Raw genomic sequence first — 16,717 nt, forward strand, 5'->3', positions numbered from 1 at the left:
CTACCATTCTCAAGACCTATAAGCTAGTTAGATTTTTTTTTTTAAATAAGCTCTACAGAAAGCTTAATTCTTATTATTTTTAACCTGCACATGTTTTCTTCTGGATTTTAAAAAAACAACTTCCACCAGTTAATTATTTTAATACCTACTATGTGCCAAGTTATGCCAGATATTTGTGTACATTTTTTCACTTAATCCTCACAGCAACTGTTCTTTTCCAGGTTCCTTTCAGTTAATGAAACAGAGGCACATGAAGGCTAAATAAAATGTTCAAGGTCTCACTGCTAAGTGGGGATGCTGAGATTTAAAGCCAGGTCAGTCTGGCTGGTTTTGTGCTACCTAATGTGTACTCTTAAGCAAGACCTGTCCCTTCTCTTCCTACCTGTTGCCCTTGTACTACTGGTGCACCCCAGTCAGCATATCTGTGGTGCTAGCTTAGACAGGGTATTGCCTCTTTTGCCTTTTATTTGGTTCCTTTGACTTTCCCTTTTAGAAAGCCCCGTCCTCACTCAGCCCAGACCACTTTAATAGAAGAGGGACCAGCAGATATTGCCCGTTAAAGTGAAAGCAGGGAGTTCACACTGGCCAGGTGGCCTCTTTGTGAAACCTGAAAAAGACAGTCCTTCAAATCTGTGTGCCACTTATGCCTATTTATGACACACTGGTTTTCAGTTTGACATATATCCATGGAGTCGTGGAAAATGTGTGTAACTTGGTTCCTAGAATAGGTTGAAGAGAAAATCATCACATATGGTCATGAATCCTCTTCTGGGCTTTAGGAATTTTGACCCCACCCTGTTAACTGTCACACTCTTGACTTTCCTTCCACCTACTATATATATATATATATATATATATATATATATATATATATATATATATATACACACACACATATAAAACTTTCTAAGAGACATGGTCCCTGACCACCTTTTTAATTTGTACACGTACACCCAACTCCCTTTCCCACTTCCCTGCTTCATTTTTCCACTGCCACCATCTAACAGACTATTTTACTTACTTTTGCTTATTGTCACTTATTTTTGCTTATTGTCATGTCTTCCTAAAAATGTAAACTCTCTGAGTGCAAGAATTTTGTCCACTTTGTTCATCACTATATCGCCAGTAACTAGAACATTGCCGGACACATAGTAAGTGCTCAACAAAAAAATAATTTCCAGAGCCTTTTCCTGTCTAAGTTTTCTAGTTCATTATCCCAACCCACACTACTGTCACCCGCAATCTGTTGAGACCTCAGTTGTTCTCTGTTTCATATGTGTTTAGTTTTATCTTCCCAGCCAAGTTGTACATTTCTTGAGGGCAAAGACAACATAGGATTTCTTCTTTATAATATACAGCACCTAGCAGAGTGTTGGGCATGTAATCAACATTTGTTAGATTCTTGATGATTAGATTCTATCTACAGTGAACCAGAGTCTTTCAAGGTAAGGCTGCCTATTGGATAACCATAAAAGTCTTCCAAAGGAGCCAGGCAACTGGGTGAAATGTATCCTTCCTTTGTGAATTCTCAAATGCTTTGTAATAGAAGTTTCCATAGCTCAGAAAACCAGGTAAAGAGTTCATTGTTTACTGGGAGCTTAAGGAAAGAAGGAGGCTGCATAGGAATCTTCAGTAATTTCTAAGACGATGTCCTGGGGCAATACAAGTATGGTTATAACTTTTATAATACTATCCCCTCAGCCACCTGCTAGATCAGCTGAGAAGAGGATGGACGAGCCAGATCCAGGTGCACATCTAAATCTGAAAGGTGGACTTAAAATCCTTGGGTGGAGTTTATAAAAGTTAATGTAGCCACTTTGGAAAACAGTTTGGCAGTTTCTCAAAAAGTTAAACATAAAGCTACCATGTGACCCAACATTTCATTCCTAGGTATCTACCCAAGAGAACTGAAAACATATGTCCACATAAAGACTTGCACGTGAATGCTCATAGGAGTATTATTCATAATCGCCTCAAGCTGGAAACAATCTAAATGTCCATCAGTTGATGAATAAACAGACAAAATGAGGTTCAGTTATACAATGGAAAACTGAGCAAGAAAAGGGAACAAACTGATACATGCTACATGGATGAACCTTGAAAACATTATGCTAAGTGAAAGAACTCAAACGTAAGACCACATATTGTATGATTCTTTTTACATGGCAAGTCCAGGGAAGGCAAATTTATAGAGACAAAATAAATTAGTGGTTGCTTAGGGCAGAGAATGGAAAGGAGCATTACCTGTAATGGGTGTGAAGGGTCTTATCAGGGTGATGAAAATGTTCTAAAAGCAGAGTTATGGTGTTGATTGTGGCATTTGGTAAAGTTACTAAAAATCATTGAATTGTATGCTTGCAATGAGTAAATGTTATGGTGTGTAAAGTATACTTCATTAAGTTATTTTTTAAAAGTTAATGTACCTTTTTCTGATTGTAAAGGGAATACATACTCATTATAAAAAGCATAGAGGGCTTCCCTGGTGGCACAGTGGTTGAGAGTCCGCCTGCCGATGCAGGGGACACGGGTTCGCGCCCCGGTTTGGGAGGAGCCCACATGCCGCAGAGCAGCTAGGCCCGTGAGCCATGGCCGCTGAGCCTGCGCATCAGGAGCCTGTGCTCCGCAACGAGAGAGGCCGCAACAGTGAGAGGCCCGCATACTGCAAAAAAAAAAAAAAAAAAGTATAGAAAAACATAGAAAAGAAAATAATCAGTATCTATCAAGAGATAACATTTTTCTTTTCTTGTGTGTATGATTTACATAAGTGAGATTATTCTTTATATGTCATTTTAAGTCCTAATTTTCTGATCAAATATGATAAGCATTTAATCTCATCATTAAAGTAGCTGAGTAATATTTCATCATGAAGGTTTATCAAAATTCATTCAACTACCCTCCACTGCTGGATATTTCAATTTTATAAATAACATGTGCTAAGTATCTTTGTACCCAAAAAATCACTAAAGCTTATTTTTCAATCTAGTTTATCCCCTTTTCTTAGTATCTATCTTACAACTCTTGAATTTGACCTTTGAAATATGGACTTCTTTATCTTAATTTGGAGAAGAGAGCCCTGCTTAAGCACAGAGATTCACTCATGATTTCAAAATAGGGCATAGGTGACAACAGAATGAAGCTGTTCAGCTGGGCCTACTTGTGTGTGGGAGAGAACTAAGCAGGTGTCAGGTCCTGGGAGCTGCACCCAGAGAGTGAGGATTCCAGTGCAGCAAGAGGTCTGCGGCAAGCCCAAGAGCCCCAGCCTGGATGCCAAGTCAGTAAGTTGACACCTAGGTGTCAATAGGTTACCTGAGGTCAGGAGTGAGCTGTAATCTGGAAGCCAACAAAGACCCAAGGAAAAAGAAGTCATCAGCTCTCCCAACTCCTGACAGAATTTAAGGTAGATCAAAACACAGCACCAGCAATAGGAATCCAGACGTGTGCCTAGTCCTAACGCAAACACTCTGTTATCTGCTCTCTCACCTACTGACCAAAAGGGAACTGTGTATACCAGCAGATGGAAACCAGTTAACCCTTGTACCTGTCCAGGAGTAGAAGACCTAGAGTTAAAGGGTGTTACTAACCCACTGTCTTGCTTTGAGAAACATCATTTAAAATAAATAATTATAAAACTAATAACAAATAGAACTGATTTCAAATGCTATGTAAGATAAAGGTATTCATTTTTCATCCTTCATAGAAATTGACCATATATGTTCTAAAATTGACTATGCACAATCTCAGTTAATATACTAAAAACTATTGAATTGCACATTTTAAGTAGGGGAATTGTATGGTATGTGAATTTTATTACAGTAAAGTTGTTTAAACTATTTATTTATTGGCTGCACTGCATGGCATGTGGGATCCTAGTTCCCTGACCAGGGATCAAACCCATGCCACCTGCATTGGAAGCGTGGAGTCTTAACCACTGGACCACCAGGGAAGTCTCTAAACTGTTTAAAATAGAAAAATTAATTGACTGTGATGGACTCCTTTTTAACATCTAGAAGAGGGGTCCCATGTACCTCTACCCACGTTCAAAATCTCTACCCTATCTGCTTCCCAGTGAACTCAAGATTTCAACACTGAGGACTGATCGTCTGCGTCTTTCTACTGCTTCATCCAACCCTCAGAGTACCGTGGGAGACCCAACTTGGAGGAATGGTGGTTAAGAAAACTGTGCCATGGGCTTCCCTGGTGGCGCAGTGGTTGAGAATCCGCCTGCCGATGCAGGGGACACGGGTTTGTGCCCCGGTCCGGGATGATCCCACATGCCGCGGAGCGGCTGGGCCCGTGAGCCATGGCCGCTGGGCCTGCGCGTCCGGAGCCTGTGCTCTGCAACGGGAGAGGCCACAACAGTGAGAGGCCTGCGTACCACAAAAAAAATAAATAAATAAAAAGGTCTGTGAAGACATGGGCAAATAAGATGTGGAATCCATATACTACATGTGTATCATTACAATCACGTAGGAAAAACCTATGCAAAAAAAAAAATGTTTAGAAGAAGTTAAATTAAAATGCTAACAGCAGTGTAAGAGGAAAGTGAGAATGAAAGTGATTTTTCTCTAAAGATTTGCTTTCTAATGTTTCCTTGCCATCAAAAGATAATATTCCGTGGTTTTCAACGATGGGTTACTTTGTGAGAGATAACACCTCCTTCAGTGCTTCTCATAAAATTTACAAGACCCGCTTTTTCCTTGTGACAAAAGGAGTCCAGGAATATATGAAAACTCAGAGTCCTGTGAGGGCTAAGAGAGGAGAAAAGACATAGCAGAGGGAAGGAGAGCAAATAAAATTACCTTTCCTGTTCTTGTTTGGAGTGTTTGTTTGTTTTAACCAAACAGAAAGACTTAAGTCAATTTGAGATTGTAACTATATAGGACTAGTTGCTTTATCTTTCATCATCTTGGCCTCTTCTATTTCAAAATATTTTCTTTGTGAAGTTACCAAATACTGACTGCTAACCCTTTTCCTCTTAAAGAGATACCTTGTGCCAGGTGAGCTGGAGCGAATTCAGCTCTGTCTTATCGGCAATGAGAGTACCAAAATAATACAGACACAAAGAAAAGCCTTTATCTGGACACCATAACTTGATGCAAAGGACAAGTGTCACCTTATGCTTCAGCTTGCTGGATTTTGATCCACATTGAGAAAGGTATTGCGTGGTGTGCAGTGGTTTATTTGGTTCTGGGGCTGACAGATGGTTTCAGGTCTGCTTAAATTAAGCCTGTAGTGCAATAGAAGGGGTCTTAACATTATCTAATTGAACTGTTAACTTGAAAATGACAAAACTAAGGTCCAGAGAAGCAATGACCTATCTAAGGGCAGGTCAGTGGCAGAGCAGGATCAAATGACAGGTCTCCTGCTTTGCAGCCCAGTGCCAGGCCTTTCTAGAGAGGGCCTAACAGTGCCCTGTCCTCATCTCCACTCACGATTCCTTTGAAACAAACCTGATCCAAATCTGGATTTCTCTTCCCAGGGCTGTCTGGATTCAGAGGAGAGCCAGGTTCAGACCTGCCCCGCTGGAGCCAAGCCAGATGTGGGCGGTTGAGGTGGGAGATCTGAGTGGTTGCACTGCTTGGGCAGCTCTGGCTAGCTAAGTAGTCACTAGATCATTCTGTATTTCAGTTTTGAGAAGTCAACAACACCAACTCTTCTCACAAGTAGCAAACAGGAAATGCTAGATCGTAAGCATAACACTAGAGGTCCCAAGAATCTTCGTTAGGTTGGTTAAATATAGACTGTTTGCTTGAGAGATAGGGCTAAGGTAGACCCTGGCCCACTCTCTGACAGCTCTGTGTCAGGGTGTGATCCGCAGAAGGAAGCATTAGTTCAGGGAATACAAAGGGGGCCTGTGTGGTAGCTGAAAGTAGAAGGTGACATTGTCCCTGAGGAGGGTCTGGATGGACGCTCTTGAGAGCCAAACTGAAAGGACGTGGCCAGGGCTGAAAGAGAATAGCTTGACTATTTAAAATTAAACCTGTATGACTGGAAAATTGCATTTCTTTAATTATTCTGACAAACCAAACTAGTGTTTATAAAGTTAGAAGAAAATTCAGTAAAATAGGTGAAAGGTATTAAGAGGTACAAATTTCCAGTTATAAAACGGGCTGTAATATACAGCATAAGAAATATAGTCAGTAATACTGTAATAACTTTATGGTGACAGATGGTTACTGCACTTATGATGATTATTTCATAATATACTTAAATGTTGAATCACTATGTAGAACACCTGAAACTAACATAATATTGTAAGTCAATTATACTTCAATTTTTTTTAAAAAGTGATAAGCAAAGAAGTCATCTCTAATTCATGAGATTAATCTGATTATTCAGGAAATATTTTCATACAGTATGGCATATGTCACTGTTTAAATTATCTTATTAGAAAGAAAAAGTGTTTTAAATATTAAAAAAATATATCTATGCATACATATAACTGTTTTATGTATCATTTAAAAATAAAAGTGAGGGCTTCCCTGGTGGCGCAGTGGTTGCGCGTCCGCCTGCCGATGCAGGGGAACCGGGTTCGCGCCCCGGTCTGGGAAGATCCCACATGCCGCGGAGCGGCTGGGCCCGTGAGCCATGGCCGCTGAGCCTGCGCGTCGGGAGCCTGTGCCCCGCAACGGGAGAGGCCACAGCAGGGGGAGGCCTGCATACCACAAAAAAAAAAAAAAAAAAAAAAAAAAATAAAAAAAATAAAAATAAAAATAAAAATAAAAGTGAAATACTTCTAATGTATCCACATGAGAAATTTTAAGGATGGATTCAATAATTTTATCATCATCATCCTCTTTTTGACTATTCATGAACTGGAAAGTAAGCATGATTCCTGCTTTTATAGTTCTTAAATGTTTTATTTCAAGGGCAGGAAGAAAAACTTGGGAGATGTATGTAATGCACTGGATCCCAGAACAAATATTTCAATATCCTCATAGAGTGAGCTAATTAATGAAAGTAATAAAGGGAAATTTAGCAGGAATTAACATAAAAGCTTATATTCAAGTTAAAAAAAGTTGCATCACTTGGAATTTTTAGCTTAGACAAGAGAAAGCATAATGAGGATGAAATAGCTATTTTCATATACTTAATCCATTCAGAGAAAGAAGAATTGACCTTGCTCTAAAAGTTAGAACTAGGAGACCAGTGAGAGGTAAATATTGGACCATAATGAGAAATAAATTATTTCAATTACAACTGATGGCTGAAGAACGGCTGCCTCAAAATATTTTTGAGTAAGTTAACCCCTGAATATGGTCTAAGGTGTATTGCTACATAAGAGTAAAATTGTGGCGATATAACAAATTATTGATAAAATCAAAGTATGTAGTTAATCTGATAAAAGTCTTTTTAACAAAAAACAGCAAACATTCGTAATTTTTTTTAACTTTTTAACCATTTAATGCTGAAAAAATTTTGACTTTTACTTATCCACATTGCTTTGAACTTTAGGCCGTATGTGGATTATTAAAGAAAAACCTACATATAGGGAATGCCTGCTGGACTGCAAAAGAGTATTTGTTTCACTCAAAGCCATATTCAGTTTTAGCCCATGTAAGAAACCTATCAACCCAAAGCATCACATGACACAGTTTAAAATACTTTGCACTAGGGATGATATATTTACTCTTGGAAAAATCTAACCATATACATTACCTGTCTGAATTCTTTAAAAGCAATGCTTATCGGGAATTCCCTGGAGGTCCAGTGGTTAGGAGTCCGAGCTTCCACTGCAGGGGACATGGGTTCGATCTCTGGTTGGGGAACTAAGATCCCACATGCCACTCAGCACGGCCAAAAAAATAAATAAATAACACACACACACACACACACACACACACACACACATAAATAAATAAAAGCAATGCTTTTCCCCTGACCATACAAGAGAGAAAAGTAATAGTTTCACGAATACATACATACATACCTACATACTTAAAGAAATACATATATGAATAATTACAATTTTAAAATACAAAGAAGTGAAATTCTGAAATCCTTCCATCTAGGGCATTCAGATACTTGTATATTTATTTTTTTAATTTATTTATTTTCATACTTATATATTCATTTTAAAAATTTATTTGTTTTCTTTATATTTTTGACTGCATCGGGTCTTAGTTGCAGCATGCAGGATCTTTTGTCGTGGCCCACGGGCTTCTCTCCAGTTGTGGCCCACGGGCTTTTCTCTAGTTGTGGTGTGCAGGTTTTCTCTCTCTAGCTGTGGTGCGCAGGCTCCAGAGGGTGTGGGCTCTGTAGTTTACTGCACGCAGGCACTCTGGTTGAGGCGCACGAGCTCAGTAGCTGTGGCAGGCGGGCCAACTTGTCCCGCGGCATGTGGGATCTTAGTTCCCCTACCAGAGATTCAACCTGCGCCCCCTGCATTGGAAGGCAGATTCTTTACCACTGGACCTCCAGGGAAGTCCCTATATTTGTATATTCAAAACAAGCAAATAAAATAGAAATTCTGTAGTATATTTAACTGCTCTCTTTTTCATATGTTATATTGTTATATATATAATGATTATATATAATGAGATATACTATGGATAGGTCTTTGACATTTTGTGAAAAGAATTCTCTCCTGTGTCTTAGTTCTTTACCCTGTGGTATTAGGGTATTCCTGACTTTATTCCCATGTACCACCACTTTAAATTTTAAATTTGCAGGCATGTGTCCAATCTACATGAATATGCAGTGTTTTAAATTATAGGCTGAGGATTTAGCAAATTCCTTAAATTGGAATTTAAGAAAATCTACAGCATTTCTTAAGTCATATCCTATTCAGTGTCCTATTTTCAGTCTTTTTTTTCCAGAGAGAAAAACTCCCCAGAGTTATGCAGCATTCCAGAGCATCCTCCTTTTTATTTAATTATTTTGGGGGATGAAAAGCTTTTTCATAGCACCCTCACAAAATCCATTATACCAAAGTACCACGCAGCCACACAGTGCATTGAGCCCAACACAGTGCCCACGACTGTGGCTCTCCTCCTCAGCTTGTTGTCTCTTCATCCTTCAGGCCTGCCGCTTTGTATACGTGCTCTCTTCTGAAGGCAGCTTTAACACTAACATCCCCGGTACCCACACACATCTCCCTGAACCTGTCTCAGTGTGTTGGGGAGTTGTTCCTTCGGCACCAGTACCCAACCATAGAAGACAGAATATAAAGTCTTCCTCAATCCCACATGAACCACGTCAGTCGTGAGATGGTAAGAGGGGCCATGTTAGCAAATAACTGCCAACTATTCTGAAGCCAAAGCCATTCGTTCTGGTAACGACTTCTAGAAATATAACTGACTTAAATTATTTTTTTGATTTGGAGTAGAGTTGATTTACAATGTTGTGTTAGTTTCTGCTGTACAGCAAAGTGAGTCAGTTATGCATATACATATATCCACTCCTTTTTAGATTCTGTTCCCATATAGGTCACGACAGAGTACTGAGAAGAGTTCCCTGTGCTATACAGTAGGTCCTTCTTAGTTATCTATTTTATATATAGTAGTGTGTATATGTCAATCCCAATCTCCCAGTTTATCCCTCCCCCCTTTCCCCTGGTAACTGTAAGTTTGTTTTCTACATCTGTGACTCTATTTTTGTTTTGTAAATAAGTTCACTTGTACCCTTTTTTTATTTTTTTTATTTTATTTTTTATTTTTTTATTTTTTATTTTTATTTTTATTTTTTTGTGGTATGCGGGCCTCCCTCTGCTGTGGCCTCTCCCGTTGCGGAGCACAGGCTCCGGACGCGCAGGCTCAGCGGCCATGGCCCACGGGCCCAGCCGCTCCGCGGCATGTGGGATCCTCCCAGACCGGGGCGCAAACCCGGTTCCCCTGCATCGGCAGGTGGACGCGCAACCACTGCGCCACCAGGGAAGCCCTGTACCCTTTTTTTAGATTCCTCATATAAGCGATATCATATGATATTTGTCTTTCTCTGATAACTGACTTGAACTTAATAGCTATGTTCAGCAAGCGATTTCACTCAGATACCTACCCAGGTATACCTTTGACAAACAACTTAATCTAGAAGGTATAGCTCAAACTTAGATTCTCTGTGAGTGTTTATTTTTATGTTTGTGAGAGTTGTTTTTATGTTTGTTTTTGTTATTTTAGTGAAACCTTTAAAAATGTTCTTGCCGGTGTTACTTCAGCTGTGCTGCCCTGACATAGAATGTTAGGGCTTAGATTATGGATTTGTCCCAGTGTTGACCGAGTGTGATCCCTGCAGTCACTTTCTTACATCTGTCTGAAGTGTCACCCTCCTGGGCAGGTCTGGGTGGCTGTGTTTCACCTGAAGAAAAGACCAGTTTCTTTCTCACAGATTCTGTGAATCATGTTACTGACCAGGTCTCTTCCCTGCCAGAAAGATCAAATCCATGTGTGGGGCCCACCTCTAGCAAGTATGTCGGACTTCAAGGCATGTGCACCCATCTCATGACGGGCCTTCTTTTTTTCACTATGTCTTTGTTACAACTCTGTCATGAGCTTTTTATATATTTTTGCAAGCTGCCTAAAATTCTCTCTGGAGGTGTAAGTCGATAACTAATTTTAAATCAATTTATCATTCCATACTGCATAGAAAGAGTTCTAAAACTGAACTCATTTTAAAGAAACATTCTTATTCAGGGACATTTATTTAAAAGTTATGGCACTCCAGGAAGAGAGATGTCGAAGCTGCCACCCAAACCGGTCAAACCAGGGTAAGTTAAAGTGTTCAGAGCTCTTTATACGTTTTGAACCCAAACTCCAGATGAACTGTACTTTGAAGAAGGTGATATTATCTACATTACTGACATGAGTGATACCAGTTGGTGGAAAGACACCTCCAAAGGCAGGACGGGACTAATCCCAAGCAACTATGTGGCTGAGCAGGCAGAGTCCATAGACAATCCACTGCATGAAGCTGCAAAAGAGGCAACTTGAGCTGGTTGAGAGAGTGTTTGGACAACCAAGTCGGTGTTAATGGCTTGGACAAAGCTGGAAGCACTGCCCTGTACTGGGCTTGTCATGGGGGTCACAAAGATACAGTGGAAATGCTCTTTACTCAACCAAACATTGAACTGAACCAACAGAACAAGTTGGGAGACACAGCTTTGCATGCTGCTGCCTGGAAGGGTTATGCAGATATTGTCCAGTTGCTTCTGGCAAAAGTTGCTAGAACAGACTTAAGAAACAATGAGAAGAAGCTGGCCCTGGACATGGCTACTAATGCTGCCTGTGCATCTCTCCTGAAAAAGAAACAGGGAACAGATGCAGTCCGAACATTAAGCAATGCCGAGGACTATCTTGATGATGAAGAATCAGATTAATTCCTTTCTGGAGCTTTGAGATCTAAAACTTCTGTTGCTTTTGCCATTTCAAAACCTTGTCTTTGCCAGAAGAGTGTTGGTAACTGTAAAAAAAAAAAAAAAAAAAAAAAATAGAAAGTCTATATGAACGTGGCAGTATTACACTGTTTGAATAAAACATGTAAATGAATAGTTCTCTCCTTCAGTTTGCCAATAAGTGACTGGATATTTTGCTGTATAAAGTACATTTTTTTTCACCAGAGTAGAACAAGAAGAGATTATTTCTATTTATCAAGCTTAGAGGTTTTAAGAATTTTTTCTTTAAAAAAATCGGGATTTTCTTTTTTTTTAGATTTCTTTACCTCAAGGATTGAGATATTTTGAATGGATTTTTCAAAGGGGGAAGGCTTATTATCATAACAAACCAAGAGACTTAATAGAAAATCGTCAGCTATTCTGACAAAAATAAACATTTTAAGAGACTTTATTTCCTTTGTTTTGTGGTATCACTCTTTGCTGGTAAATAAATAAAGCTTTTTATATTTATATTTAGGTAAAGACTGATTTGATTTTTTAAATAATATTTTGTATTATTAGCACAGAAGAATCATAGTAGCCAAATTTTCTTCCTTTTTTTTTTTCTTGGATACAGTATACTTTATTGATGGTACATGACAAGGTAGGGCTCCCTAAGCCCCTCCCCTTCTTTAGGGGATCTGGGATGGAAACCATGTGGAGGTCGGGAGATTCTCAGTGTCTTGGGGGATCGAGTTGGCCTAGTAGCCAAATTTCTGTTCAGCCTTCTATATCTGCTTTGATTAAAGTGAAGAAAACAATCATTGAGGAGATAGATTTCTTTTTTTTTTTTAATTTTTATTTTATTATTATTTTTTTTGGCTGCATTGGGTCTTCATTGCTGCGCGTGGGCTTTCTCTAGTTGCAGCAAGCGGGGGCTACTCTTCATTGTGGTGCACGGGCTTCTCATTGTGGTGGCTTCTCTTGTTGCGGAGCACAGGCTCTAGGCACGCGGGCTTCGGTAGTTGTGGCACACGGGCTCAGTAGTTGTGGTGCACGGGCTCAGCAGTTGTGGCTCGCAGGCCCCAGAGCGCAGGCTCAGTAGTTGTGGCGCAGTGGCTTAGTTGCTCCGCGGCATGTGGGATCTTCACAGACCAGGGCTTGAACCTGTGTCCCTCACATTGGTGGGCGGATTCTTAACAACTGTGCCACCAGGGAAGCCCCGAGGAGATACATTTCTAATAAAATATATAAACTTTAATAATATAAATAAATAAAAGTTAAGTAGAGTGCTGCTTTCTGGGAGCTGACAGAATTTAAAAGTTCATCACCAATGTTCTCCCTCTGCTACCCCTTCCCTGCTTTTTGTAGAAAGAGGATTGAAAAGACAATTGGAAAGAAAGGAGAATATTAGACATACACACCTAAGCGCATTTTAAAATAAAGAGAATGTTAAAAGGAAAAAGAGAACACTGGACATACAAAGTCAAATTCATGTGTTTATTTATAAATTGTCATGTATATTTAAAAGAATATACACAGTGTTTTATTGAACTAGGACTCTATTATTCTGGGTGAATAGCTAGAATTCTTACTCAAGTGTATAAGAACTAGAGGCTAAACTGACTTGATATGATGTCTAGTAAATAAATTAAAAATATGAAATTATCTTAAATGCACTGAGGAAAGTAGGTTATGTCCTGTGTACAATTTAATCTCAAATCAATTTCTTCCTTAATTGTCTGGAGTTTTTAGAATATTATTTTGTTTGGTGGGTGGTTTAAGAGCTTAGATTTGGTTTGGGTTAGGACGTGACTGAGATGTTTAGTGGGGGAAGGGGAAAGAGTAATTGATCATTGCTACTTGGTGGTAGAATTAAAGAACCGTGTAGAGTTTGTAAAGATCAGACATGTTTGTTATAGTAAAGGAATGCTTTTGTAAAATAATTTGCTACCAAAATTATCACTGAAGAGAACGTCTTGTAACCAGATCAACAAAACGGTATTACTGAACATTATCTATAATATTATTTAGAGTGTATAACATATATTTCTATGCACACCAACGTATCCTTACTTGTATTGATAAACGGGCTGCAAGTTAAAGAAAAGGGATGATAGTTTGGTAGAGAATAAAAACTCAAGGCAAGGGCTTCCCTGGTGGCACAGTGGTTAAGAATCCTCCTGCCAATGCAGAGGACACGGGTTCGAGCCCTGGTCCGGGAAGATCCCACATGTCACGGAGCAACTAAGCCCGTGCGTCACAACTACTGAGCCTGTCCTCTAGACCCCACGAGCCACAACTACTGAGCCCACGTGCCACAACTACTGAGCTTGTGTGCGCCTAGAACCCGTGCTCTGCAACAAGAGAAGCCACAGGAATGAGAAGCCCGCGCACTGCAATGAAGAGTAGCCCCGCTCGTGGCAACTAGAGAAAGTCCCTGTGCATCAACAAAGACCCAACGCAGCCAAAAATAAATAAATAAAATAAATAAATATATTGGGAAAAAAAAAAAGAACTCAAAGTGAATCTCAATCTGTCTCCACTGCAGCCCTATCTCTCCTTCCTACCTTCCCACCTTCTTGCTAGCCATCTTGGATGATGAGGCCCTGGTGGGTTTGAATTTAGAATGAATTATATGTTGACTCTTACCACCCGCTTTGGGACTTAATAAAATCTTAAAACTCTTCTGAGTAACTGGCATCTGGACCTCATTGGGCAGATGAAGCAGAGCTAAGACTAGAGTTCACTAATCTTGGTTGTTGCTGCTTTCTTGTTATTATAACCAATTATTCTTCTGGAGGAAGCAGATCTTTTTTTTTTTTAGAGCCAATATTTTATTTTACTTATTTAGTTTTTTATACTCTTTTCAATTATGGTTTAATCACAGAATATTAGATATAGTTCCCTGTGCTCTACATTAGGACCTTGTTGTTTACCCATTCTAAATGTAATAGTTTGCATCTACCAACCCCAAACTCCCAGTCCATCCCTCTCCCTCCCCCCCTCCCCCCCTCCCCCCTCCCTCCCCCACCTCCGGGGGAAGCAAATCTTGATTTTCCACATAACTGTTGTTGACGAATCTTAACTCTGGCTTTCTATGATTTCTCTGATCCAATTACTTTAGCTCCTTCCTTCACTTCTTGCTTAAAACTAAAAGCCTTGTCATTGTGTAAACTGACATTGTGCAACTTCTTTGTATTTCAAGAAATAAATTATCTATAATCTCACCTTGTTATCTATTACAAACTTTGCTAAAGGTAAAACAAACATCTTAAGAAAGCACTTGGAGTGCAATGCAGTCTCCTTCATGCATTTTAGTACCATCCAATTTTATTACAAACTATATTTTGCATAAAATCTTAACTGCCATTTCTCCCTCAAGAACCTACAGCTGTCCTTTCATCTACAGATCCTGCATTTACTTTTGATAAAAAGGCAGTATTTTGTGGGCTCTGATTACTTTGGCTCAACCCATTAGCGACACTAACAATAGACTAATTGTCAGTGAAATTAGCCTTTTATCTGTCGCCCTCTCCCCTCCTCCACTTCCTTTTTGTTGTTTGTTTATTTATTTATTTTTTTAGCTGCTTTTGGGTCTTCTTTACGGTGCGCGGGCTTTTCATTGTGGTGGCTTCTCTTGTTGCGGAGCACGGGCTCTAGGAGCGAGGGCTTCAGTAGTTGTGGCACACGGGCCTCAGTAGTTGTGGCCCTCGGTAGTTGTGGCTCGCGGGCTCTAGAACACAGGCTCAGTAGTTGTGGCGCAGGGGCTCAGTTGCTCCGCGGCATGTGGGATCTTCCCAGACCAGGGCTCGAACCCGTGTCCCCTGCATTGGCAGGTGGATTCCTAACCACTGCACCACCAGGGAAGCCCTCCTCCACTTCCCAGCTAAGTGCAGTGACAAGCACCAACTCTGCTGGCTTGAAACAAATTATTTCATCTGCCTGAGCCTCAGTGTCCTCCTGTGCAAAGGAAGCACAGCAGCACACATATCTTGGGTTGTTGGGCAAAATAGGTCCAATTCTTCTGACAAAGTTGGCACTAAGTGTGAATTTCCTTGCGCTCAAAGAAGGAGCTTATAGGTAACTACAAACATGTATTGGCACACAATACATGTTTTTAAAAAATCACTTTCCCAAATAACTCTCAAAATGTTGAAGCAAAGAAGTCTGTCCAAATTGAAGCTTGGAAAAAAATAGTTTTAAAATTTGTCCCCTCATTTAAGGTTAACTTCAACTTGACTTTCAAATGATGATAAATTCATTCTCAAAGCATTTCCTTTATAGTATTCATCACTATATTACAATTGTAATTAAATGCCTTGGGCGTTTTGGAACTCTATCTTGAGGTGAGGGACTGTGCCTGTCTGGGGCCCCTCTTTAACCCCAGTTGACACATTGTAGGTGATCTCAATAAATATTTGAGGAGTCAGTGAGGGAGCATCATAGTCTGTTTCTTTTTAAACAATGCTTCTGAAAGGCTGTAGGTTAATCATTTTGAATCCATCTCTTTCTCTTTCTGATGACTTAGGGTGAAATTATCACTCACCCTTTCTCCCTATTTCAGAATGCTCTTCACTTGGCATTATCTCATTAAAAGAATCTGTTTTTCAGTGATCTTTCTTTGTGCTCTGTAAATACATGCTTTTATAATTGGAGGAGATAAGCTAAAAGGCAAAGGCTTCTACTCAAAGAAATGCTTACTGCAAAATCATTTTATTAAAGCAAGACTCGACGTGTGAAAAATTGACCCTTGTATTTTTGTCTAGTAATGTTAGATTTTTACCTGTTACAACTTCATAAAAGATGTGCACTGATATTTCCTTTGGGCACTCAGTAAATGTACTTGAAACATTTTCCTAAAAGAGGGAAAAACATGTATTTAGAGAAATTCCATTTTAGTTTCTCTCTTATTCTAAGCAAAAAAGTCTGCATTTGCTACAGCTATACTTGACACTTTCCATTCATTATTTAACTAAAAATTCATTGGAAAATCTATCTTAAAATCCATCCGTGGAAAAGAGGAAAGGATTTAATATTTCAGTGAAGCTGGGGACAGGGAATGGAAAGAATGTATAATGGGTTTGAATTCTTCAACTGCTTTTTTCCTGGGGGTGGGAGTTTGCGGGCGTGGGAGGCTTTTCTCTAAGAGTTATTGTGATAGGATCTTCTAACAAAGGCAGCTCTTTTCTACTGTTTTTCAGACACTTATGGGTTGGGATAAGGACTTACGGGGATGGAACCATGCAGGCTAAACACATGAGCTGGGATTTTTTTATATTTCAAAGAAATTTCTGAAGAACATGAGATTCTTTAGCTTTGTGAAATGGTTTGAAAAACACTTTTCTAACTCTGAATATGAGCACTTTCTATCTTATTCCAGCCCTTAAAACAAGATTCTCTGTGTACTTA

General features: G+C 39.5%; 1 long non-coding RNA gene and 1 pseudogene across 1 annotated transcript; both read left to right on the plus strand.

Moving 5' to 3' along the window:
* Nucleotides 1-1,628: 1,628 nt before the first annotated feature.
* Nucleotides 1,629-9,602, plus strand: LOC129392581 (uncharacterized). The gene is made up of 4 exons (XR_008618761.1): nucleotides 1,629-2,131; nucleotides 4,067-4,401; nucleotides 4,982-5,155; nucleotides 9,023-9,602. It is a non-coding gene; the product is annotated as an uncharacterized lncRNA (long non-coding RNA).
* A 651-nt stretch (nucleotides 9,603-10,253) lies between these two features.
* On the plus strand, nucleotides 10,254-11,440 carry LOC102977195 (osteoclast-stimulating factor 1-like; annotated as a pseudogene).
* The last annotated feature ends 5,277 nt before the right edge of the window (nucleotides 11,441-16,717 follow it).

The sequence above is a fragment of the Physeter macrocephalus genome, chromosome 11, assembly GCF_002837175.3.
Source record: "Physeter macrocephalus isolate SW-GA chromosome 11, ASM283717v5, whole genome shotgun sequence".
NCBI lineage: Eukaryota > Metazoa > Chordata > Mammalia > Artiodactyla > Physeteridae > Physeter > Physeter macrocephalus.